Below are 27,104 nucleotides of genomic sequence, written 5' to 3' on the forward strand. Positions count from 1 at the left end.
ATTTCCAAAAAGAAATTGCTTGCATGTATGTTATAATTAAGCAGCTAGCAAAGGTAATTTTCAAAAAGAAATTGCTTACATGCATGTTTTCCAATGCCAAGAAAACACCCACGATATCTGCCAGATAGTTGGAATTCCTTGAAAGCAAGCTAACGAACATGAAATATGGAATAAATCAATCCATAAAACACAATAAGAAAATACCTGGTACAATGTTTGCGTTGCAGCTTTACATTAAAACTCTGCATGCAATAATTTCAAATGGCAATCAAAAAATGCTAGTCTTTGAATATATATACATAATCCAGCCGGAGAATTTAAAGCTGTAAAACAACTTCATCGTTGGAGGATAAGAAAATACAGTTTTATTTTTTATTTTTTTATTTTTTTGGAACTGAAATGAGTAGAATCATTTTAATGCTTAGAATCATCTTTAAAGCAAGTAAAAATAGTTAATTTTTATTTATTTATTTTAATTTAAAGATAAAATATGTTTTCTTTATCTAAATTTCTGTTTAGTTTTGGGTTTATTTTGATCATATGATTTAATATAATTATAACTTGATATGTGACATATTTTTGTGTTAAGTTCATTCTTTCTTTCATTTCTATTTATTTTCATTTATCTACTTCTATTTGTACCGATTTTCTCATATTTTCTTGGCTTAGATATTGAACTACTTGAGATTGAACCCAAAATTATGGTTTTAAATTCAAACTTTGTATTGCTACTTTTTCCCACTAATTGTGAGTTAACATGGTACATGATTGTGTTACTAAATTTTGTTATGTCTTAGTATTTAAAATAATTTGAAATGGGTGTGTAATTTCATAGGGAAAAGTCACAAGTGACCAAAAGGAGAAAGAATTGACCCATGGGAGCTCAAAATAAACACATGTACATTAAAATTCGAACTACCCACATGTTTGTTTGTCGTCTTCCAAACACTCAGCAAGGCCACAATGTTGGTCTAATAGAGGGGATAATTTAGGAGAAATTGACACTCACAATTTGATAGCTTCTGGTAAGGCATTTATTTCAAAATGTGGCACATCTTTCAACAAATTCAAATATTTATGATCAATGCAAAGCCATTTTTAAATGTCAACAATTTACAAGATCAATCTTATAGGTTAGAAGATTATTTTTTTTCAAATTAGGTCTTTTTTATAGTGTTTGGGATACACATGTACTTGACATAGAAAGAATGTGTTTGTAAATAGTTTGTGTAGTGAACATATTATGGATACTAAATAGGGTGAATGAATTTTACTTAGCACCAACATTATAAATTGTTCACTATATTCTGTAAGGTAAGCATCATATTTAATTCACCTAGATTAATCCATGTTAGGTATTTTTACATTTGCATCTTTTGTGAATCTAACATTTACTTACACAACTTATCATTCTCCTTTGCATTTATTTTCTTCATTAGAGTTTTTGAACTCAAGACATGTTTTAATTATTACATATCTCATTTATAGATCTAATTAGAGTTTAAAATTCTCATGTTTTGATTATTATATCTATATTCTATGGTTGGAGGTTGCATTGTCCAATCTTACTTTCACCCTTCCTAGCCACATTTGTTGGGGCCTTGAAGAATTTTGTTTTACATCTTGTTATTATTTCATTTGCCTTTATAAATTAGACCTATATTTTTTGTCCTTATATTATATTTTTGGGATTTGATACACAATCTTGTGAAACCTAGTCATTCACCTTAAATTTATATCTTCATTATTACATCTTTACATCATGGATTATCATGTTCCATTATCCTTGATTACAAAATATGCCAATCTTATAGATTTTGATGTCTTTACACACTTTGTGAGATGCAATCTAGACATATCTAATTTAATCATAATTTTTAACTATAAGGATGGGGCCATATATTCTAGGGAGGCTTTGCTTCAAAATGTATGCAGTTTTTCCTCCTTTATGGAATTATCATAGCATTCACTTCTTTTTGAGATACACTAATCTCACTTATCCATAACTCCTATATTTCCTACCCCTCTCATTGACACTTTATTTATGAATACCTTTTCATGGTTCTCGATATTGTCCTCTTCTCCATATTTTTTATAACAAATTTGGATTATTGTGCACGTCTTTATTTTGACAACTCATTGTTCATTTATGAAATAACTTAGTTTGTCATAATTAACCTAGACCGTATACACACACTTCACAATCCCATTTTTATTTAAATAAAGGGGTAAAATCCAAGTGCTTAGCTCTCCTTTTAGGATAGCCACTAAGCCTATTCATGCTCCAAAATATTATGTCATGGACATTTGAGATCATAGTTTGCATCCACAGGCTCATCATCTCATTTTCATCCATATCATTTTTTGTGAATCTGGTGTGACTCAAGTACTTTTATATTGTCTAATTTTAAAGTGTGCATTTGATTTATTTGCATATGTTTTTTTATTTAGATGTAATTATTTATAAAATGTATTGATTATATACTTGCATTTAAATAAATGGTTAGTTTATCACATTATTGTTATTCCATATCACTTAATTAATTGATTAGTTAATTGCATCATTGTCATTTCATTTTATATTTGCAATAAAACTTGTGTCATAAACCAAAACATTAAAAACATAAGTAAACATCACTATTTTTTCTTCTAGCTTTTCACTTTCAATTCCTTTCTAGCACCATGTGTATCTTGTTGAATATTATACTTATTTATGATTTTTATGACCCATTGTTTCGAAATTGAAGTTTTTATGAGAAGAAGTTAGTGACTCATGGCTTCATATGCTTAAGTAGTGTTGGTGTTTTGATTACAAGGGAAAACTGGTTTTACAAGGACTAGAAATCCAAAGTCATAAAAAAAGAACCAAAAACTATCTTAAACAACCACCAACCATGACCTAACAGAAAAACGGACATGAACCAAGCCACAAAAACCAAGCCAAAGAAGCCCCACAAAACAACAAGAAGAACAAAACATAATAACTAAAGAATAAAACTACAACATTTTGACAAATTTATCATTCTTCTAAATGATATCCTCATTGATATTCTTAACTTTATTAATGTTACTGTCAACAAGGGTCATACCTTTATCCTTTCTAGGGAGCCTTGTCACTAGACGAAGTAGGGGCTTCTCATTCACATCTAGATCCGCATCCACATCCTCTGAGGGAGCCCTGAAATTATTACGGGTACCAACATTCACAACCTTATCTTTCTTACCCATATTGGTGCTACTAGTAGGGGACTTGCCCTGAGAAATAACATGAATAACTTTATCTTGTTCATTGAGTCTACGGAGACCAACAATGGTATTATCCATGGTAGACATACTCACCTCCACCACTACGTTCAAACTTTGCTGAAGTTCATAGATGTCATTTTCCAGAGCCTTAATGTGCTCTTCGTGGTCCTCCTTAAGGTCCTTAATCCCATTAGACAAGGTATGCATATTCGCAAGAATTGTTTCCATGTCCCTATTGGGCAGATTGGCCTTCTCCTTGAGATTATTAATCTCCTGTGAAATCCGGGTGAACAAGGCATTTTGGTTATCCTATAAATTCCTCAAGTTAATATTTGTAATCATATTCTCAGGGACAGAGGAACCCACCACCATTAGTAGGTATAAAAACATTGACACCCTAATCCTCCATGGGCCCATCCAAATCAATTTGAGAGGCATTCAAATGCTTAGAAGAATTCTTGTTGACATTGACAAACGGGGGCCTAGAGACTTTGGTTTTGCCCTTAGCACTCGACATAGAAACCCTAGCAACCCTTTTACAATTCACATCAGGAATAGGGTCCACTAAATTAGGGACATATTTAGGGTTGTCCTCCTCATCAAATATAATAATTCTTTTTCTGCCATTAGGATTAGGGATTTTGGATGGCAAGGGGCCCTATTTATTATAAATATGGAAGATCTCACCCCCATTGAACTCCACCTCTTAATTACAAGAGGTGTCCACATAATGTGTCCAATCATTCTTGTTGTATTCAATACCAGTTTTAGCCCTTAGATTCCTCTCAACATGCATAGCCTTGGAATACTCCATAATAAATATGATTAAGCCCTCATGGAGAACAAGAGAGGACACACTTTTCTCATGAGCCCTAATGCTATTATTCAATGACGAGACCAGATAAAAGGGCGAGAAAATGCACTTGTAATACCGAAAATGATTAAGAATGATGAAGTGATGGGTAAGTGCACCAAGATGGTGAATAGAAAAGTGGCCACATCCACAAAAAAATGAATTTTTTCATAACCCGTGCGTGTTCTGGAAATTAAAAAGCATACTAGACTTGGTAACACCAAGCCTAGCCAAAAACATTTTAAAAAACAAAAAGTTCCTCAAAACCCCATTATATTTTATAATTAAAAATCAAAAGTTCCTCAAACGGGTTTTGAGGAACATTATATTTTATAATAAAAAATCATAAGTTCCTCAAAACCTGTAAGTGTTTTGAGGAACATTATATTTTTTAGAAACCCACAGGCTATGCAGAACTAGAAGTTTTGGCCTTAGTTTTGCATAACCCGTATGGGTTATGTAGAACTAGGAACCAAATAGGAAGTTGGGAGAGAGAGAGGGGGAGGGGGGGGGAAGAAAGAGAAGGGAGAGAGGGAGAGAATAGGATTAAGAGAGAGAGAGAGAGAGAGAGAGAGAGAGAGAGAGAGAGTAATGGGTAGGAAGAGAGGGATAGAATAGGATAGGGAGATGGGGAGGGAGAGAGAGTTAGAGATAGAGAGGGAGAGAGATAGGGAAAAAAAGAGGAGAGAGAGAGAGAGAGAGAGAGAGAGAGAGAGAGAGAGAGAGAGAGAGAGAGAGAGAGAGAGAGAGAGAGAATAGGATAAGGAGAGGGGGATGGAGGGAGAGGGAGAGAGAGGGAGATTAGGAAGAGGAGAGGGGGAAAGGGAGAGAGAGAGGGAGATTAGGAAAATGAGAGGGGGAGAGGGAGAGAGAGCGAGATTGGGAAGATGAAAGGGGGAGAGGGAGAGAGAGAGAGGGAGATTAGGAAAAGGAGAGGGGGAGAGGGAGAGAGAGGGAGACTGGGAAAATAAGAGAGAGAGAGAGAGAGAGAGAGAGAGAGAGAGAGAGAGAGAGAGAGAGAGAATATGATATGGAGAGGGGGAGGGGGGAGAGAGAGGAGATTGGGAGAGGGAGAGAGAGAGAGAGAGATATGGAGAGAGAGAGAGAGAGGGGAGGGAAAGAGAGATAATAGGATAAGATAATGAGAGGGGGAGGGAGAGAGGGTTAGAGAGAGAGAGAAGGGGATAGGAAGAGAGGGAGAGAGATAAGGAAAGAGAGAGAGAGAGAGAGAGAGAGAGAGAGAGAGAGAGAGAGTAGGATAAGGAGAGGGGTATGGAGGGAGAGTGGGAGAGAGGGATATTAGGAGAAGGAGGGGGGGAGAGGAACATATAGGGAGATTGGGAAAAGTAGAGGGGGAGAGGTTGAGGGAGAGAGAGGGAGAGAGAGGTGGATTGGAGAGAGAGAGAGAGAGAGAGAGAGAGAGAGAGAGAGAGAGAGAGAGAGAGAATAAGATAGGAAGAGGGAGAGAATAGGATAAGGAGAGGGGGAGGGGGAGAGAGGGAAAGGGAGGGTGGATATGGTGAGAATATGATAAAGAGAGTGAGAGGGAGAGGGAGAGAGAGAGAGAGAGAGAGAGAGAGAGAGAGAGAGAGAGAGAGAGAGAGAGAGGAGAAGAGGGTGAGAAACATGAGGTAGAGAGAGAACAAGAAGTAGAAAATGTTGGCATTATAACAAACAATAAGAGATTGTTGGCATTTCAATTAGGATATTGAGAAGGTTGTTGATGATTATGGATATAACTGATTAAGGATGTTTACTGTCTTAATATTATTATTTTGTCATTGATGTCAAGAAATTGATTTTCTAATTCAATATGATGTTGCCATATCTTAAGAAGTATGATTCGATGAGTATAAAGATGTCGGTAAAAGACACAGAAAGATTGTGATGAATAAGGGGAGAAATAAGATATTCAATGGGCAACTATTACCAAGTTAGACAATGATGAGATCATGATGTTTAGATTGTTTTGATATCCTACATATTTTATTGATTGTAAGGTTAATACTATACTATGTTACCAAGAAAAGAACCTAGTCGGTAAACCCTAAGGTTATCGCTATCGGTTAATGAAGGCGGAATGTCTACCGAGTGAAGTTTAGTATTTATCGAGTTGCAATCGAGTTGTAACAAAAAGCATTAAATGATTAAAAGCGTTATTTAATGAAGGAATTTGATGAGCTGGAATTGATTAAATGATTGGTATGTCGTGCATGAAGTTTGTTAAGGATCTATGGTAAAGGAAGATCAGTAGAAAGATCTATAGCTCAGATTGAACCGCAATACCTTAGCACAAGTTCTAAGAAATGTATGCAAGTTCCAAGGTGAGGTAAAACATTTTTAGATCGGAGGATACATTGAACCTAGTCAAGTTTGAAGATCTGATGGCTATGATTGATCATGAGATATGTGATCAAGGAGATTCAGCAGTTAGCGAATTGTTTATAAATAAGGAACTATTGATAAACAATGTATGCGGGCAAGTGTAAACACAGGGATGCTACATAGTGATTACTGAGCACAGAAGCTTGAAGACCTGTTTGATTAACAAAGTATAGAGCCCAACAGAGGGACAAGATAAGTCCTATGACTAGATTGTATTGAGCAAATAAGAATCTGCTTTAGCATTTTTGATGTGAAGTTGCAAACATATTTTATTACTGTTATTTTGTGAAGTGATAGAAAATCTCTTAGCCAAGTGGACTTAACAGTCTTATTTGTAAAACCCTCTAGCAAGGTGACATTCTAATTGAGTGTTTGAAACCCTTTAACAAGGTCACCTCTAACAAGGTGAAGATCCTAACAGATCTGAGGGAAATCTCTTAACCAAGTCACATCTAGCAATGTGTTTGTAATCTTTAACAGGATTTGCTTTTAACCGAGCACACTCTAGAAGAGTATATTTCTTAGTGGGTCCAAAATCCCATAGTGGTTTTTCCCTATTTAGGTTTCCATGTTAAATCTAGTGTTATGAGTGTTATGATGTTTATATGCTTATGAGTTTGCATGTTTAGCAGTTTTGGTTATATTGTTGAAGTATATGTTACCAAGGTTGAATCTGTTATTTTTATGGAAGATTAAGTTTGTATGATTCACCCCCCCGCCCCTCTCATCTTGTTAGCTATTGGCATCTATACTTACATTAAGTATCAGAACTATCAATTGGTATTAGAGCTATGGACTCCAGAAGAAAAAGTTTAAAGGTACTTGAGGAAAAGATGCAAACATGTATAAGAGGGATGCACCGAAGCTGAACAAGTCAAGCTTCTCTACATGGCAGAAAAGGATGAAGCTGCACCTATCAGGAGTTGGAGAATATGTTGTATATTATCTGGAGAGTGATTTCATTACTCCTAGCACCTATCCATTGACAATGGAAGAGATAAAGTCAAAGCAAGAATATATTCAAGCAATGCTTGAAATAACATCTGCATTGACCGACTCAGAGTTTAATGATCTAGAAGGTTGCAATGATGCCAAGGCAATGTGGGACAAGATCATATCTGTGTATGACGGTGATGAACATTTTCAAAGAGAAAAAGTTCATAGTCCAAGAGGACAACTTGAATCTATGAGGATGAATAAAGGTGAGAACATAACCCAGTACAATACAAGACTAAAGGAGATTGTCAATCAAATCAAAGGAGCAGGAGGAACCATTGAAGAAAAGGATGTCACAAGTAAGTTATTGAGAACCCTTCTACCTGCTTATGCAATCCGAGTCTCTGCAATCAATGAATTGAGGTCTGTACCCAATATGCCAGTTTCTTTGGATGCTACTATTGGTAAGCTACATGCATTTGAGTTAAGTAACTATGATAACAGTGGGTCTTTGGTAAATAAAATTGAGTCTGCATTTAGTTCTTTTCATCGTGATGAATTTGATGATTACAATGATAGAAAGTATAAGTACTCTGAAGGGAATCAGAGTGGAGCAAGTGAAAGATATCGCAAAAACATGGAGGACGTACACAAACTTTATGAAGAAATCAGAAAGCAAGAAGAGTTTGAAGCACTATTAGCTAGAAGGTTATCGAGAGGCAAAGGTAAGTATAAAGGAAAACTATCTTTGAAATGTTTCAATTGTGATAAGATAGGAAATATGGCTTCTAATTGCCCTGACAAAGAATCCAGTGAAAAGAGAGATTACCGAGATGGTAGACAAAGATAATCATTACAGAGGACACCGAGACTTTAGAAGAAGAGATAGAAAGTCATGCCTAATAGCCGATGAGGAATCAAATGATGATAAATTAGATGAAACTGATACAAGGGAAGTAGTTTAAGTGGCTATCAAAGATGGATCAGATGAAGAAAGTTATGAAGAAAAAGCCCTACTATCTCACATAAATACTAATGATTCTTGGATCATAGATAGTGGATGCTCACATCACATGATAGGTGATAAACTCGAGTTTGTTAAATTAGAAGATTATGATGGAGGTTATGTAAGATTTGGTAATGATGCACCATGCCCGGTAAAAGGTAAAGGATCCATAACACTTCTTGACAATGCTAAATGTAATGAAGTTTATTCGGTTGAAGGTTTAAAATATAATTTGTTGTGTAGCACAACTAAACAACACAGGTTACCAAATAGAATTTCAGAAAGGAATTGTCAAAGTTCATGACAAGCATGGAAAGTTAGCTGCTACCGGGACTCAAACAAAAGGTAATACATTTCATCTTGACTCAACTAGGAACAAGTGTCTTTATGCAAAGATAGATGATACCTAGTTATGGCATAAAAGGTTTTGTCATGTAAATTTTGATAATCTAATCAAAATAAGTAAGAAGCACCGAGTAACAGGTCCACCAAGTTTGGAAAAACCTGAGAATGCTATGTGTCGAGGATGCCAAATCGGTAAGATGACAAGATCAAGCTTTACAAGTAAGTCCTACAATTCTAAGGGAATTTTAGATCTTGTGCACACTGATCTTTGTGGTCCTATGAAAGTTCAAAGTTATTATGGTGATAAATATTTCATATTATTTGTGGATGATTATTCAAGGATGATGTCAGTTATGTTTTTAAAAGAAAAATCAGAAGCTTTTCAAATGTTTAAATGGTACAAGGCAAGAGTTGAAAATGAAACAGGAAGACAACTGAAATATCTTAGATAAAATAAAGGAGGAGAGATTACCTTTGATGAGTTCAACTTATTCTGCAATGATCATGGTATAAAAAGACAAGTCTCTACACTAAGAACTCCATAGCAAAATGGGATAGCTGAGAGAAGAAACAGATCTATTGTGGATTGTGCTAGAACCCTGATGATTGAAAAGAAAGTGCCACAAACATTTTGGAGAGGAGCAATAAGCACAATAGTTTACACCCTGAACTGAGTACAACTGAAGAAAGGAAGTTTGAAGACACCATATGAAATCTAGTATGACAAGAAACCTAATGTAAGTTACTTTAAAATCTTTGGAAGTAGATGCTATGTACACAAAGATGATAGAAATGGAAAGTTTGATCAAAAAAGTGAAGAAGGAACATTTCTTGGTTATTCTTCTAGAAGTAAAGCATTTAAATGTCTGGTCAAATCATCTAACAAAATAGTAGAAAATGCAAATGTGAAAATTGGTGAATTTGTAGAAAGAAATGATGAAGGAAACTCAAAAGAACCAGAAGATTATGAAGGATTGTATATGTTCAACCGAGAAGTCCTACTAAGAAAATTGCTGAAGGAAATGAAGAGGATATTCAGTTACCAAGTAATGAAGAAGATCATACAGAGCCTACCGAGCCTGTATTAGCCAAGTATGTCAGAAGGAATCATGCATCAAGTCAAATTATAGGAGATAAAGATGATCTAGTGATGACAAGGAACAAACTGAGATAGAACACATGTTTGATATCTGAATTTGTACCGAGAATAGTGAAAGAGGCATTTAATAGTAAAGATTGGGTAAATGCTATGATAGAAGAGATTGATCAAATCAAGAAGAATGACACATGGACACTAGTCCCAAGACCGAAGGACAAAAATGTAATCAGTACAAAGTGGATTTTTAGAAACAAGCTAAATGAAAAAGGTGAGGTCATTCAAAATAAAGCAAGACTAGTTTGCAAAGGTTATGATCATGAAGAGGGAATTGATTATGGTGAGACTTTTGCACCTGTTGTAAGACTTGAAGGAGTAAGAACATTGTTGACATATGCTGCTTACAAGAAATTCAAAGTATATCAAATGGATTTCAAATCTGCATTTCTGAATGGTATATTAGAAGAAGAAGTTTATATTGTACAACCTGAAGGATTTGTTGAAGACAAGAATAAAGATCAGGTATGTAAATTGAAAAAAGCTTTATATGGTCTGAAACAAGCACCTAGAGCATGGTATGAGAGATTTCACTCTTATTTAATCAAGATTGGTTTTATAAGGACAAGTGAAAACAACAATATGTAAATGAAGAATGATGAAAATGGAATACTGGTCTCAGCCATATTTGTTGATGACATTATATTTTGTGGAAATGATTCTCTATGTAAGAACTTTAGAAATGAAATGTGCAAAGAATTTGAGATGTCATTAATTGGTGAGATAAAGTATTTTATAGGTTTATAGATACTGCAAATGAAAGATGATATTTTCATTACTCAATCCAAGTACATAAAGGAAATCTTGAAGAAATTTGGAATGGAGGATTCAAAACTAGTAAGTACTCCTATTACTACCAACTATAAACTATCAAAGAATGATGAATCTGCATCTGTTGATGAGACACATTACTGATCCATGATTGGGAAGCTACAATATGTTATTCACAGTAGGATAGACATAGCACATGCAGTAGGTATAGTTGCAAGATTTTCTGTAGATCCCAAGGAAACACACATGACAACAATCAAGAGAATTTTCAGATACTTGAAAGGTACTGAGGATTATGGCTTAGTATATTAGAAAGGAAATGAGTTTGATTTAAAAGTGTATACTAATGCTGATTGGGCAGGCAACATTGATGACAGAAAAAGAACAAGTGGAGGATCTTTCTTTTTAGGAGAAACAATAGTGAGTTAGCTTAGCAAGAAACAAGGATGTGTTTCACAGTCAACAACAGAAGCTGAGTATGTTGTTGCAGCACTGAATTGTACCAATATAGCATGGATCAAACAACTGTTGGAAGGTATAAATGAGAAAGTTACCGAGCTAGTAACTATATTCTGTGACAATACTAGTGCTATTAACATTTCAAAGAATCCTGTTATGCACTCTAAGACAAAGCACATCTCTATCAAATGTCACTATCTTAGAGAAGAAGCTCAAGAGAAGAAAGTGGTGTTGGAGTATGTTAGCACAAAGGAACAAATAGTAGATATCTTCACCAAGCCACTACCAAGGGACAGTTTTGAGTATCTCAGAAGCAAGTTAGGGGTCCTACCCCTATCTTCTACTCTTTCACTGAGTTCGGTGAAAGTATCAATTCAATGACTCTACAAAATATCTTTTAGGAGTTGATGCTGATTTACACACTTTAGAATGTTTTCTAAAGGTGTGCAGGAAACAATAACAAGGAACAAGAATTCAAGACATAATGCTCTGACCGAGACCAAGTTGAAACATAACAACAAGGAATTCACTTCTCAGTGGAAGAAATCATGTTTTAGTTCTTTTACTTTTTTGGCATTGCTGTCAAAGGGGGAGAAGTCTAATGACACAGGGAGAGCATTTTAGAATCTCACAGCAATCCGAATCAATTAGGTCAAACCAATTGGTTTTGCCATCAATGCCAAAGGGAGAGATTGTTGGCATTATAACAGATAATAAGAGATTGTTGGCATTTCAATTAGGATATTGAGAAGGTTGTTGATGATTATGGATATAACTGATTAAGGATGTTTACTGTCTTAATATTATTATTTTGTCATTGATTTCAAGAAATTGATTTTCTAATTCAGTATGATGTTGCCATATCTTAAGAAGTATGATTCAATGAGTATAAAGATGTTGGTAAAAGACACAGAAAGATTGTGATGAATAAGGGGAGAAATAAGATATTCAATGGGCAACTATTACCAAGTTAGACAATGATGAGATCATGATGTTTAGATTGTTTTGATATCCTACATATGTTGTTGATTGTAAGGTTAATACTATACTATGTTACCAAGCAAAGAACCTAGTCATTTAACCCTAAGGCTATCGCTATTGGTTAATGAAGGCGGAATGTCTACTGAGTGAAGTTTAGTATTTACTTAGTTGCAACCAAGCTATAATAGAATGCGTTAAATGATTAAAAGAGTTATTTAATGAAGGAAGCTAATGAGCTAGATTTGATTAAATGATTGGTATGTCATGCATGAAGCTTGTTAAGGATCTATGGTAAAGAAAGATGGACAGAAAGATCTACAGCTCAGATTGAACCGCAATACCTTAGCACAAGTTCTAAGAAATGTATGTAAGTTCCAAGGCAAGGTAAAATGTTTTCAAATCGAAGGATACATTGAACCTAGTCAAGTTTGAAGATCTGATGGCTATGATTGATCATGGGATATGTGATCAAGGAGATTCAGTGGTTAGCAAATTGTTTATAAATAAGGAATTGTTGATAAACAATGTATGCGGGCAAGTGTAAACACAAGGATGCTACATAGTGATTACCAAGCACAGAAGATTGAAGACTTGTTTGATTACCAAAGTATAGAGCCCAGCAGAGGGACAAGATAAGTCCTATGACTAGATTGTATTGAGCAAATAAGAATCTACTTTAGCATTTTTGATGTGAAGTTGCAGATATATTTTATTACTATTATTTTGTGAAGTGATAGAAAATCTCTTAACCGAGTGGACTTAACAGTCTTATTTGTAAAACCCTCTAGCAAGCTGACATTCTGATTGAGTGTTTGAAACCCTTTAACAAGGTCACCTCTAACAAGGTGAAGATCCTAACAGATCTAAGGGAAATCCCTTAACCGGGTCACATCTAGCAATGTGTTTATAATCTTTAACAAGATTTGCTTTTAACTCAGCATACTCTAGAATAGTATATTTCTTAGTGGGTCTGAAATCCCATAGTGGTTTTTCCCTATTTGGGTTTCCACGTTAAATCTGGTGTTATGAGTGTTATGATGTTTATATGCTTATGAGTTTGCATGTTTAGCAATTTTGGTTATATTGCTGAAGTATATGTTACCGAGGTTGAATCTCTTGTTTTTATGGAAGATTAAGTTTGTATGATTCACCCCCCCCTCTCAGCTTGTTAGCTATTGGCATTTGTACTTACATTAAGTATCAGAACTCTCAGAAAAGGGTGAGAGACTCGACAGAGAGAGAAGTGTGAGGGGGAGAGAGATGAGATAGAACTCAAGGGAGATAATTAGGGGTCAAAATAGACAGAGGTAGTGATGGGGGAAGGAAGACGAGAGAGAGAGGAAAAGAAGAGAGCCATGCATGTATACAAACATATATACGTATATCTATATAAATATATGTATATATAAGTATAGATATGCATATATACATACATAAACACATATTATATATCTATGTTTATACATATGTGTAGTAAATTCTAAGTTTACAAGCATATATTATTATGTCTTCATAACCCATACAGGTTTTGTGAAACACAAAATAATGGTTTTAGTTCTACATAACCCATATGGGTTATGTAGAACTGTGAATAGTACTATTTGTTTTTCAAAATCTGTGCAGGTTATGGAGAACTGTGAATAGTAATTTTTGTTTTCCAAAACCCGTGTGTGTTTTGGCTTGGTAAGAGGGTTGTAAAATGACCCTAAGGCTTGAAAGCCCATTTTCTCCCCATTTTTGTCCCTTTACAGATTTTTTCATTTTCCAACATGATTTATCGACTTCATTGCCATTAGGTTTACAAATGATCAAGTGGGTATCTCTAAAATTACCACCATAATCTCACACATCTTCTTAGTTTTTTGACCATATAATTTTTTCTATTTTTGGACAACATTAGCATAGTAAACTTTGATTTTCTTTATGAATGCCTTGATAGTCCTCATAGACATATGTCTACCATTTTTGTAATAAATTTTGATATACTTGACCAAATTCAAAATAAATTACATATTATTGTTCTAAACTAGATTTAATACACTTTAAAAAAAAACAAGTTTCAATTTTTGATTATTTTGATGAAAGTTATGCCCATTGCACAAACATGTACCAAATTTTTCAGGATGCAGTCAGTTCAAAAAAAAAAAAAAAGTACTCAACGAAAAATTACAAAAAAATACACAACTTCTAGATCTCACTCTTACCTATCATCCTACCAAAGGGTTTTTAAAAATACTAAATCTAACTATATATTTTGTGCAGCCCATGAAATCAACTATGTTATGTTTTTCTGAAAAAATCAGGAACAATTTTTTGTGCGCAAGAGGTTTGACCCTCTTCATATTATCCAAGTTTTAATAACTTTAGTATTTTAGAAACTAGATTCAGAGCACTACAATTATTATTGTTTTCTCAACTCGTAGTTTTTAGTGCATGACCTTCAAATATCTCTTTGAAGTTCAGGTTTACCTATTTTCAGAAGAAAAAAATGGCCACTTATACCCCCCTTTTTGTTCACCATCTTGGTGCACTTACCCTGATAGATAAATAAGCTACAAAATTTACTATCAAGGGTGAGGTAGCACATGATAACCTCTGAGACCTCCCACCACGAATTCAGAAGAGAGGTTTTCTCCCACCCACCATCCTTATTCTTCCTAACCTTCTCCCTTTCTTTCGGCAAGAAAAATGTTTCCATGGCTACTATCACATATTTCTTATCCTTGTAGAATTTGGTCCCCTCAATCAGAGTGTTGGACACCTTAGCCACCAGCTCCTCATTAACCTCTAGCTCCATACCATAGACACAAAGTATACTGTCCTTCCACCCATGAACAAAGGCCTTAGTAACAAGGGCATCAACTTCATGTAGAGTCTCGATATAACCAATCAAACCCCCCATTGAAAGTTCTTTCCATACTAGTTCATTATTCCACCATTTTTCATAGACCATGGGCTCCAAACGCTTCCTATCTCCTCCCATTGTATAAAAATCTCAATTGTTAACAACCTGCAACACAATTAAATAGAGTTGAGCTAAACTAGATAGAAACAATTAAAAAAGCCACTAGAAAGTTCGGCTTTCCCCTCATAAAAGAAGTACTACCTAGGACACCTTGGAAAACATCATACTCCATCATTTTGAAAAACCCCTTGAGCTTCAAATGCATCATAATCATTTCAGAGAAAGGTAAGAAGATCCACTGGGATTTGATCATAAATTTTCCAAACTTTCCTACTTGGCAAGCCGAACCCAATGTTGGCCAAATTATTTGCAACCTTATTACCTTCACAGTAGACATTTGAAACTTTAAATTCATCAAATTCCTTGAGAAGTATTAGGCCATCTTCAATAATATGTTTAATCGACCAACTACGGGAGGAGGAGCCCGTTAAACAATTAATGATGTTTAGGGAGTCACATTCCAGCTAGACCCTTCTCAAACTTTTCTCTTTTGCCAATTTGATCCCAACATAGGCTGCAAAGGCCTCAATAAAGTGGTAAGTACTGTTGGTGTTGAGCCTGAGTTGCATATTGAATTATTATCACCAAGACAATAAGGAGAGAAATTATACTTTAATACAACATTCATCATAGGTCTAATATAGCTAAAACCAATTTCCATTATGATTCTCATGATGAGGACAACCCTAAAATTTAAGTACCCAATAAACAATTGAAGAATATAGATAATAATTTGGAAGGCTTTAGATAATTTATGAGTACAAAATACTTGGTTGTAGAGGTTGTTCATTTGATTGAGAATACAAGGAGATTGATACAAGGTGACTACATGGTGTGGATATTTTAGGTAGTATAACTCACATAGTGGATGAAAATACTATGATAATAGTTGTTTGTGTAGAAGTTCTTAGATAAATAGCTCCTCAAAATAAAGTTGAGAGGTAAGTATCAATAATCACAAAAATACTTTTTATTTGTAATTTACTTCCTCTATGATGCATACAACTATACAAATGGTATTTCTATCTATTCTTGTTCTAGGCCTAATCCTATTAACCAACATACCTATGTTTCACCCTCCTCCACTCCTCTTTTTTCTTCTCAAAATGCTCACCAATCTTCTCCACTCCTCACTTACAACAATGTACCACCTACCTGATAGTTCTGATACTTAATGTTAAGTACTAATACCAAGCTAATTAGATGAGAGGGGGGGGGGGTGAATCATACAAACTTAATCTTCCATAAAAACAACAGATTCAACATCGATAACATATACTTCAGTAATATAACCAAAACTGCTAAATAGGCAAACTCAAAAGCATATAAACATCATAAAACTCATAACACCAGATTTAATGTGGAAACCCAAATAGGGTAAAACCACTATGGGATTTCGGACCCACTAAGAAATATACTCTTCTAGAGTATGCTCGGTTAAAAGCAAATCCTGTTAAAGATTACAAACACATTGCTAGATGTGATCCAGTTCAGGGATTTCCCTCAGATCTGTTAAGATCGTCACCTTGTTAGAAGTGACCTTGTTAAACGATTTCAAACACTCAATCAGAATGTCACCTTGCTAGAGGGTTTTACAAATAATACTGTTAAGTCCACTCGGTTAAGAGATTTTCTGTCACTTCACAAAATAACTGTAATGAAAATATATCTGCAACTTCACATCTAAAATGCTAAAGCAGATTCTTATTTTCTCAGTACAATAGGACTTATCTTGTTCATCTACTGGGCTCTATACTCTATTATTCAAATAGGTCTTCAAGCTTCTGTGCTCAGTAAAAACTATGTAGCATCCCTGTGCATACACTTGCCCGCATACATTGTTTATCAACAGTTCCTTATTTATAAACAATTTGCCAACCGCTTAATCTCCTTGATCACATATCCCATGATCAATCATAGCCATCAGATCTTCAATCTTGACTAGGCTCAATGTATCCTTCGATCTGAAAATGTTTTACCCCACCTTGGAACTTGCATACATTTCTTGGAACTTGTGCTAGGGTATTGTAGTTCAATCTGAGCTATAGATCTTCTTGCCAATTTTTCTTTACCAAAGATTCTTTAACAAACTTCATGCATGACATACCAATCATTTAATTAGTTCTAGCTCATTAGCTTCCTTCATTAAATAATGCTTTTATTCATTCAATGCATCTTGTTATTACTCGGTTGCAACTCGGTAAATACTAAACTTTACTCGATAGACATTCTGCCTTCATTAACTGATAGTGATAACCTTAGGGTTTACCGACTAGGTTCTTTGCTCGGTAACATAGTATAGTATTAACCTTACAATCAACAACATATGTAGGATATCAAAACAATCTAAACATCATGATCTCATCATTGTCTAACTCGGTAATAGTTGCCCATTGAATAACTTATTCCTCCCCTTATTCATCACATTCTTTCTGTGTCTTTTACCGACATCTTTATACTCATCAAATCATACTTCTTAAGATATGGCAACATCATACTAAATTAGAAAATCAATTTCTTGACATCAATGATAAAATAATAATATTAAGACAGTAAACATCCTTGATTTGTTATATCTATAATCATCAACAGCCTTCTCAATATCCTTATTGAAATGCCAACAATCTCCCTTTGTCTGTTACAATACCAACAATCTTCCCCTTTGAAATTGATGGCAAAACCAATCGATTTGACCTAACTAATTCAGACTACTGTGAGATTCTGAAATGCTAAAATGCTCTCCCCCTATCATCAGTCTTCTCCGCCATACATTAGTCTTGTCATCTTTTCTTTAGTTCTTCTCCCCCTTTGACAACAATGCCAAAAAGTAAAGAACTAAAACATAATTTCTTCCTGTATGAAGTGATTTCCTACTATTATGTGTCAACTTAGTCTCAGTCAGAGCATTTTGTCTTGAATTCTTGTTCCCTATTATTGTTTCTTGCACACCTTTAGAAAACATCCTAAAGTGTGTAAATCAGCATCAACTCCTAAAAGATATTCTGTAGAGTCATCGAATTGATGCTTTCAACGAACTCGGTCAGTGAATGGAAGATAGGGGTAGGACCCCTAACTTACTTCTGAGATACTCAAAAGTGTCCCTTGGTAGTGGCTTGGTAAAGATATCTTCTATTTGTTCCTTTGTGCTAACATACTCTGACACCACTTTCTTCTCTTGAGCTTCTTCTCTAAGATAATGATATTTGATAGAGATGTGCTTTGTCTTAGAGTGCATAACAGGATTCTTTGAAATGTTAATGGCACTAGTATTGTCACAGAATATAGTTATTGGCTTGGTAACTTTCTCATTTATACCTTCCAATAGTTGTTTGATCCATGCTATGTTGGTACAATTCAATGCTGTAGCAACGTATTCAGCTTCTGTTGTTGACTGTGAAACACATCCTTGTTTCTTGCTAAGCCAACTCACTAGTGTTTCTCCTAAAAATAAATCTCCTCCACTTGTGCTTTTTCTATCATCAATTTTGCCTGCCCAATCAGCATCAGTATAAACTTTTAAATCAAAGTTATTTCCTTTCTGATATACTAAGCCATAATCCTTAGTGCCTTTCAAGTATCTGAAAATTCTCTTGATTGCTGTCATGTGTGTTTCCTTGGGATCTACAGAGAATCTTGCAACTATACCTACTACATGTGCTATATCTGGCCTACTGTGAACAACATATTGTAGCTTTCCAATCATGGATCAGTAAAGTGTCTCATCAATAGATGCAGATTCATCATTCTTTGATAATTTACAGTTGGTAGTCATAGGAGTACTTACTGGTTTTGAATCTTCCATTCCAAATTTCTTCAAGATTTCCTTTATGTATTTGGATTGAGTAATGAAAATCTCATTTTTCATTTGCAGTATTTGTAAACCTATAAAATACTTTATCTCACTGATTAATGACATCTCAAATTCTTTGCTCATTTCATTTCCACAAAAGATAATATCATCAACAAATATGGCTGAGATTAGTATTCCATTTTCATCATTCTTCATGTACATATTGTTGTTTTCACTTATTCTTATAAAACCAATCTTGATTAAATAAGAGTGTAGTCTTTCATACCATGCTCTAGGTGCTTGTTTCAGACCATATAAAGCTTTGTTCAATTTACATACCTGATCTTTATTCTTGTCTTCAACAAATCCTTCAAGTTGTTCAATAAAAACTTCTTCTTCTTATATACCATTCAGAAATGCAGATTTGACATCCATTTGATATACCTTGAAATTTTTGTAAGCAACATATGCCAACAATGTTCTTACTCCTTCAAGTCTAGCCATAGGTGCAAAAGTCTCACCATAGTCAATTCCTTCTTCTTGGGCATAACCTTTGCAAACTAGTCTTGCTTTATTTCGAATGACCTCACCTTTTTCATTCAGCTTATTTCTGAAAATCCACTTTGTACTGATTACAATTTTGTCCTTAAGTCTTGGGACCAATGTCCATGTGTCATTCTTCTTGATTTGATCAATCTCTTCTATTTTAGCTTTTATCCAATCTTCACTGTTAAATGCCTCTTTCACTATCCTTGGTTCAAATTCAGATATCAGACATGTGTTCTGTCTCAGTTTGTTCCTTGTCATCACTGGATCATCCTTATCTCCTATAATCTGACTTGATGTCATATGTATTCTGACATACTTGGCTAATACAAGCTCGGTAGGCTCTGTATGATCTTCTTCATCACTCGGTAACTGGATATTCTCTTCATTTTCTTCAACAGTTCTCTCAATAAGACTTGTCAGTTGAACATAGACAAATTCATCATAATCTTCTAGTTCTTTTGAGTTTCCTTCATCATTTCTTTCTGCAAATTCATCAATTTTCACATTTGCACTTTCTACTATTTAGTTAGATGATTTGATTAGACATTTAAATGCTTTACTTCTAGAAGAATAACCTAGAAATGTTCCTTCTTCACTTTTCTGATCAAACTTTCCATTTCTATCATCTTTGTGTACATAGCATCTACTTCCAAAGATTTTGAAGAAACTTACATTAGGTTTCTTGTCATACCAGATTTCATATGGTGTCTTCAAAGTTCTTTATTTAGTTGTACTCAGTTCAGGGTGTAAACTGTTGTGTTTATTGCTTCTCTCCTAAATGTTTGTGGCACTTTCTTTTCAATCATCAGGGTTCTGGCACAATCCACAATAGATCTGTTTCTTCTCTCAGCTATCCCATTTTGCTGTGGAGTTCTCGGTGCAGAGACTTGTCTTTTTATACCATGATCATTGCAGAATAAGTTCAACTCATCAGATGTGAACTCTCCTCCTCTATCTGATCTAAGACATTTTAGTTGTCTTCCTGTTTCATTTTCAACTCTTGCCTTGTACCATTTAAACATTTGAAAAGCTTCTGATTTTTCTTTTAAAAACATAACTGACATCATCCTTGAATAATCATCCACAAATAATATGAAATATTTATCACCATAATAACTTTGAACTTTCATAAGACCATAAAGATCAGTGTGCACAAGATCTAAAATTCCCTTAGAATTGTAGGACTTACTTGTAAAGCTTGATCTTGTCATTTTACCCATCTGGCATCCTCAGCACATAGCATTCTCAGGTTTTTCCAAACTCGGTAGACCGCTTATTCGATGCTTCTTGCTTATTTTGATCAGATTATCAAAATTTACATGACAAAACCTTTTATGCCATAACCAGGTATCATCTATCTTTGCATACAGACACTTATTCTGAGTTGAGTCAAGATGAAATGTATTACCTTTTGTTTGTGTCTTGCTAGCAGCTAACTTTCCATGCTTGTCATGAACTTTGACAATTCCTTTCTAAAATTCTATTCGGTAACCTATGTTGTTCAGCTATGCTACACTCAACAAATTGTATTTCAAACCTTCAACCCAATAAACATCATTACATTTTGCATTGTCAAGAAGTGTTATGGATCCTTTACCTTTTACCGGACATGGTGCATCATTACCAAATCTTACATAGCCTCCATCATAATCTTCTAACATAACAAACTTGTGTTTATCACCTATCATGTGATGTGAGCATCCATTATCTATGATCCAAGAATCATTAGTATTTATGTGAGATATTAGGGCTTTTTATTCATACCTTTCTTCATCTAATCCATCTTTGATAGCCACATAAACTACTTCCTTTGTATTAGTTTCATCTGATTTATCATCATTGGATTCCTCATCGGCTATTAAGCATGACTTTCTATCTCTTCTTTTGAAGTCTCGGTAATCTCTCTTTTCAGTAGATTCTTTGTCAGGACAGTTAGAAGCCATATGTCCTATCTTACCACAATTCAAACATTTCAAAGGTAGTTTTCCTTTATACTTACCTTTGCCTCTCGGTAACCTTCTAGCTAATAGTGCTTCAAACTCTTCTAGCTTTCTGATTTCCTCATACAATTTGTGTACTTCTTCCATGTTCTTGCAAAATCTTTCACTTGGTCCACTATGATCCCCTTTAGTGTACTTACTCATTCTATCATTGTAATCATCAGATTCACCAATATGAGAAGAACTAAATACAGATTCAACTTTATTTACCAATGACCCACTATTATCAAAATTACTTAACTCAAATGCATGTAGCTTACCAATAGTAGCATCTAAAGAAACTGGCATATTGGGTACAGACCTCAGTTCATTGATTACAGAGACTCGGATTACATAAGCTGGTAGAAGAGTTCTTAACAACTTACTTGTTATATCCTTTTCTTCAATAGTTCCACCTACTCCTTTGATTTGATTGACAATCTCCTTTAGTCTTGCACTGTACTGGGTTATGTTCTCACCTTCATTCATCCTCATAGATTCAAGTTGTCCTCTTAGACTATCCACTTTTTCTCTTTGAACATGTTCATCTCCACCATACATAGATATGAGCTTGTCCCACATTGCCTTTGCATCATTGCAGCCTTCTAGATCATTAAACTCTGAGTCGGTCAATGCAGATGTTATTTCAATCATTGCTTGAATATGTTCTTGCTTTGCCTTTATCTCTTCCATTGTCAATGGATAGGTGCTCGGTGTAATGAAATCATTCTCTAGATAATATACAACATATTCTCCAACTCCTGATAGGTGCAACTTAATCCTTTTCTGCCATGTAGAGAAACTTGACTTATTCAGCAAAGGTGCATCCCTCTTATACATCTTTGGATCTTTGCCTCAAGTACCTTTAAAATTTTTCTTTCGGAGTGCAAAGCTCTGATACCAATTGATATTTCTGATACTTAATGTTAGGTACAGATGCCAAGCTAATAAGATGAGAGGGGGGGGTGAATCATACAAACTTAATCTTCCATAAAAACAACAGATTCAACCTCAATAACATATACTTTAGTAATATAACCAAAACTACTAAACATGCAACTCAAAAGCATATAAACATCATAAAACTCATAACACCAGATTTAATGTGGAAACCCAAATAGGGAAAAACCACTGTGGGATTTTGGACCCACTAAGAAATATACTCTTCTAGAGTATGCTCGGTTAAAAGCAAATCTTGTTATAGATTACAAACACATTGCTAAATGTGACCCGGATAAGGGATTTCCCTCAGATCTGTTAGGATCTTCACTTTTTTAGAAGTGACCCTGTTAAAGGATTTCAAACACTCAATCAAAATGTCACTTTGCTAGAGGGTTTTACAAATAAGACTATTAAGTCCACTTGGTTAAGAGATTTTCTGTCACTTCACAAAATAACAGTAATAAAAATCTATCTGCAACTTCACATCTAAAATGCTAAAGCAGATTCTTATTTCCTCAATACAATAGGACTTATCTTGTCCATTTGCTGGGCTCCACACTCTGTTATTCAAACAGGTCTTCAAGCTTCTATGCTCGGTAATCACTATGTAGCATCCCTGTGCATACACTTGCCCGCATACATTGTTTATCAACAGTTCCTTATTTATAAACAATTTGCCAACCGCTTAATCTCCTTAATCACATATCCCATGATCAATCATAGCCATCAGATCTTCAATCTTGACTAGGTTTAATGTATCCTTAAATCTGAAAATATTTTACCCTGCCTTGGAACTTGCATACATTTCTTGGAACTTGTGCTAGGGTATTGCGGTTCAATTTGAGCTATAGATCTTCCTACCGATTTTCCTTTACCATAGATTCTTTAACAAACTTCATGCACAACATACCAATTATTTAATTAGTTCCATCTCATCAGCTTCCTTCATTAAATAATGCTTTTATTCATTCAATGCATTCTGTTACTACTTGGTTGCAACTCGGTGAATACTAAACTTTACTTGGTAGACATTCTACCTTCATTAATTGATAGTGATAACCTTAGGGTTTACCGACTAGGTTTCTTAGGGTTTACCGACTAGGTTCTTTGCTCGGTAACATAGTATAGTATTAACCTTACAATCAACAACATATGTAGGATATCAAAATAATCTAAACATCATGATCTCATCATTGTCTAACTCGGTAATAGTTTCCCATTGAATAACTTATTCCTCCCCTTATTCATCACATTCTTTCTGTGTCTTTTACCAGCATCTTTATACTCATCAAATCATACTTCTTAAGATATGGCAACATCATACTGAATTAGAAAATCAATTTCTTGACATCAATGACAAAATAATAATATTAAGACAATAAACATCCTTGATCAGTTATATCCATAATCATCAACAACCTTCTCAATATCCTTATTGAAATGCCAACAATCTCCCTTTGTCTGTTATAATGCCAACACTACCTACCATAATGTCACATCACCTACATTCAAATCCAATCCCACCTTTACATTCCAACTTCTCACAAATGAGTCCACCTACCAATTATGTCATTAATCAACTATTAGAAAATGTGTCTTCATTAGAACAAAAATTAGCCCACATAAGACAAACACAATCCCAACCAAATCTTCCATCATGTTGTACAAAAAGCCTAGTTTCATATATCATCCCAAAGACTCCTACTCAACAACACGTAGAGGTACCACATTTTGAGAAATACAATGGAAAAGGTGATCCTAGCACTCATTTGTTAGTATTTACCATTTTGTGTAGTGATTTTTTTCTTGAAGATTCTCTTCTTGTAAATTTTTTTCCTAAAGCATTAAAAGAAATAACTTTGTATTGGTTTTCTTCTTTATCTAGCAATTCAATCATATTAAAATATATAATTTAATTAATTATCCATCTCCATTTGACCAAGCATGTTACTGTCTCTAATTTAAACTCCACCTCCACCTCCTTAATAGCTAACAAAGTTAATTTGAAGCTCATCTCCAATCATCCATTATAAATGGTGTAGTTAACCTTATGACCAGTGTAGCATTGTAAATTGCATAACTTTATTAGTGTTTTCACAAAGGAGGGGAAGAAGAAAAACGTTTCGAATCACACTGCGTGATTCATCATCAGGATGAAAAGAATTCCAAAGACATGAAAGATGTTGAGTTGCATATTTGAGACAAAATATAAAGGGGAGTGGGGTGGGGGCGGGCATGAGGAACAAGGAGAAAGGAAAAGAAAAAGAAAAAGACCACCTGAAGGATGGGAGACCAAAAAACTCCTAGGAATAACCACCCAAAGAAAAGAAAAAGGATAGCCAAGAACACAAACAAAACCACTAAAAAACAAAAAAGAAAAAAAGAAATAAAGTCAAAAAATATAAATCAAAAGGTGTATATATATATATGAGAAAAAACCTATACCTATACCAAAAGACAAAGACATAAAGATTTTATTAGTGTTTCCAATTTCATGCTCTCCTAACACTCATTTTAGTACTTCCCTTCTTGTATGAATTATAAAGATTTAATTTAATATTATGAGTCCTATTCCACTTTATTGCATCATCACACTCTTATTTGGGCCCTTGAATCTAGGTGTGTCCTTTATCTATTTATCTTGATTTATCCATAATCCTACAAAAATCATAACTTTTAAAACACATTCTATATATCTATACATCATGGTTTAAGCCACTAGGCTATAATTAGCACTAGAAGCTTGTTATATTGCATCCCTAGAAATTTGGGACAAATTTTTCATGACTAGGACTATCTACTTCCCTTGGCCCCAAGAATTTTTCCCCAAATTTCAAGAGGATAATTTAGTGGCCCAAATCAATTCAAATCTAGCTTTGTGTGAAAATAAACCAAATCCAAGTCCTCCTAAAGGTGATTTTAATTGTGAAATCTCTATATAAGTCACCCCTTTCAATTTATGTCAACATCTAGAATGCCACATCTTATGCTAACATTATCTGTTAGGTCCTAGACAACTGAGAGGGGGGGGGGGGGGGTGAATCAGTTGTCAAATAAATTCAAACCAAAATCAACTTAACCAACTTAATGCTTAATACCGGTAAACTAGTTAAGTATGTTGATAGACAGTTTTAACAGTTAATAGCTATACCGGTAAATATTAATGCATGAAATATAAACACAAAGTCATCCACAACACATGACACCAATATTTGTATGTGGAAACCTTGTAAGGGGAAAAGCCACGGTGGGAAACCTTACCCACAATCAGATGATACTACTGCAGATAGTAAGTGTACATAAATGGGGTCTGCACATGTAGAAAGGCTAGCAACCTAGATCTCACTGCTCAATCACAAAATGGGAGTTACATTGACTACAGTTGGATGGTTAAATCCAATAAGAATGTACTGCACAAAATAGCATCTTCATATGCTAGATTCAGTACCGGTGTAATGCTGATATGCTTTCACAAAAACCTAACTTCACCTTCAAATGATGTCTTCGTGTATAGCTCTGCATAATGTTGCATATACCTTCACACAATTCTTTTTCGCATTTCCATATTCGATCTTACAATTAAGATCTTACATTTATACCATAACCAAAGACCAATTTTAGTAGGTCGGCTCTACAAGATATTACAATAAAACATTTTACAAAAAATATAATGTCCGATGCAATAATTGATTGAACATGTCAGCTTAATGCATTTACAACAATAATTAATCATTTCCTTAGTGTGCCATGCTGGTCTGGAAAAGATAAACCTACCGGCGTAACCCTAGGTAACCCTGGACCTATTTGCTGATAAAAGCAAATATGCAAATATGAATATACCAATGAACAAAACTCCAGGACAAGATGTCCAAAAGATGTCTTCTACATTACCAAGTGTCTTCCACAAAATTTTGAGTGCCAGTGATCATTATATTCTATCGGTGAACCATATACCAGTAACTGTGCAATAGTTACTTTCTTGTCGGTGAATGCTTCTGGATCTCCAAAGTGCTAGTGTTTTAGTAGGTGTTGACATCAATGACAAAACCATACCAAAATACCAACAATCTCCTCCTTTGGCATTGATGGAAACACAAGATGGAAAATCCATCGAAGTGCCAAAATAGAAATGCCAAATACCAACAATCTCTAAAAAGATCATAACCAGAATGCAAAGAGTAATAGTCTCTCCTAAACAACAATTTCTCCCCCTGGGAGTAACATGTGTTTTCCAAAGTTTCCATCCCAATTTCTCCAAAAGATAATGTGTTTTTTGATAGATATCTCTCCCCCTTTGACATCAAATGCCAAAGTTACAATAATACCAAGTTCATATACAAAATACCAACTACTCCCCCTGAGAAGTGGCTTCCTCATCAAAGACCAGAGTAAAAGATTTGTCTGTTAATTCTGTTGGTTGATGACAATCATCAACTGTCTAAGTATCTACCGGTGGTGGTATGAATCTAAGCTGATCTCTGAGATATTCAAAAGTCTCCTTAGGCAAAGGTTTTGTGAAAATATCTGCAAGCTGTTCTTTAGTATTCACATAAACCAGTTTTATCTCCTTTTCTTCAACTTTTTCCCTTAGAAAATTCAGTTTGATAGAAACATGTTTTGTTTTAGAATGAAGTACAGGATTGTTAGATATATCAATTGCTACAGTATTAACACAATATATGGTAATAGGTTCCTTTCATTTTACCTTTATGTCTTTCAACATTTGCTTAAGCCATTGTACCTA

This window comes from Cryptomeria japonica, chromosome 8 (assembly GCF_030272615.1).
Source record: "Cryptomeria japonica chromosome 8, Sugi_1.0, whole genome shotgun sequence".
Taxonomy (NCBI): domain Eukaryota; kingdom Viridiplantae; phylum Streptophyta; class Pinopsida; order Cupressales; family Cupressaceae; genus Cryptomeria; species Cryptomeria japonica.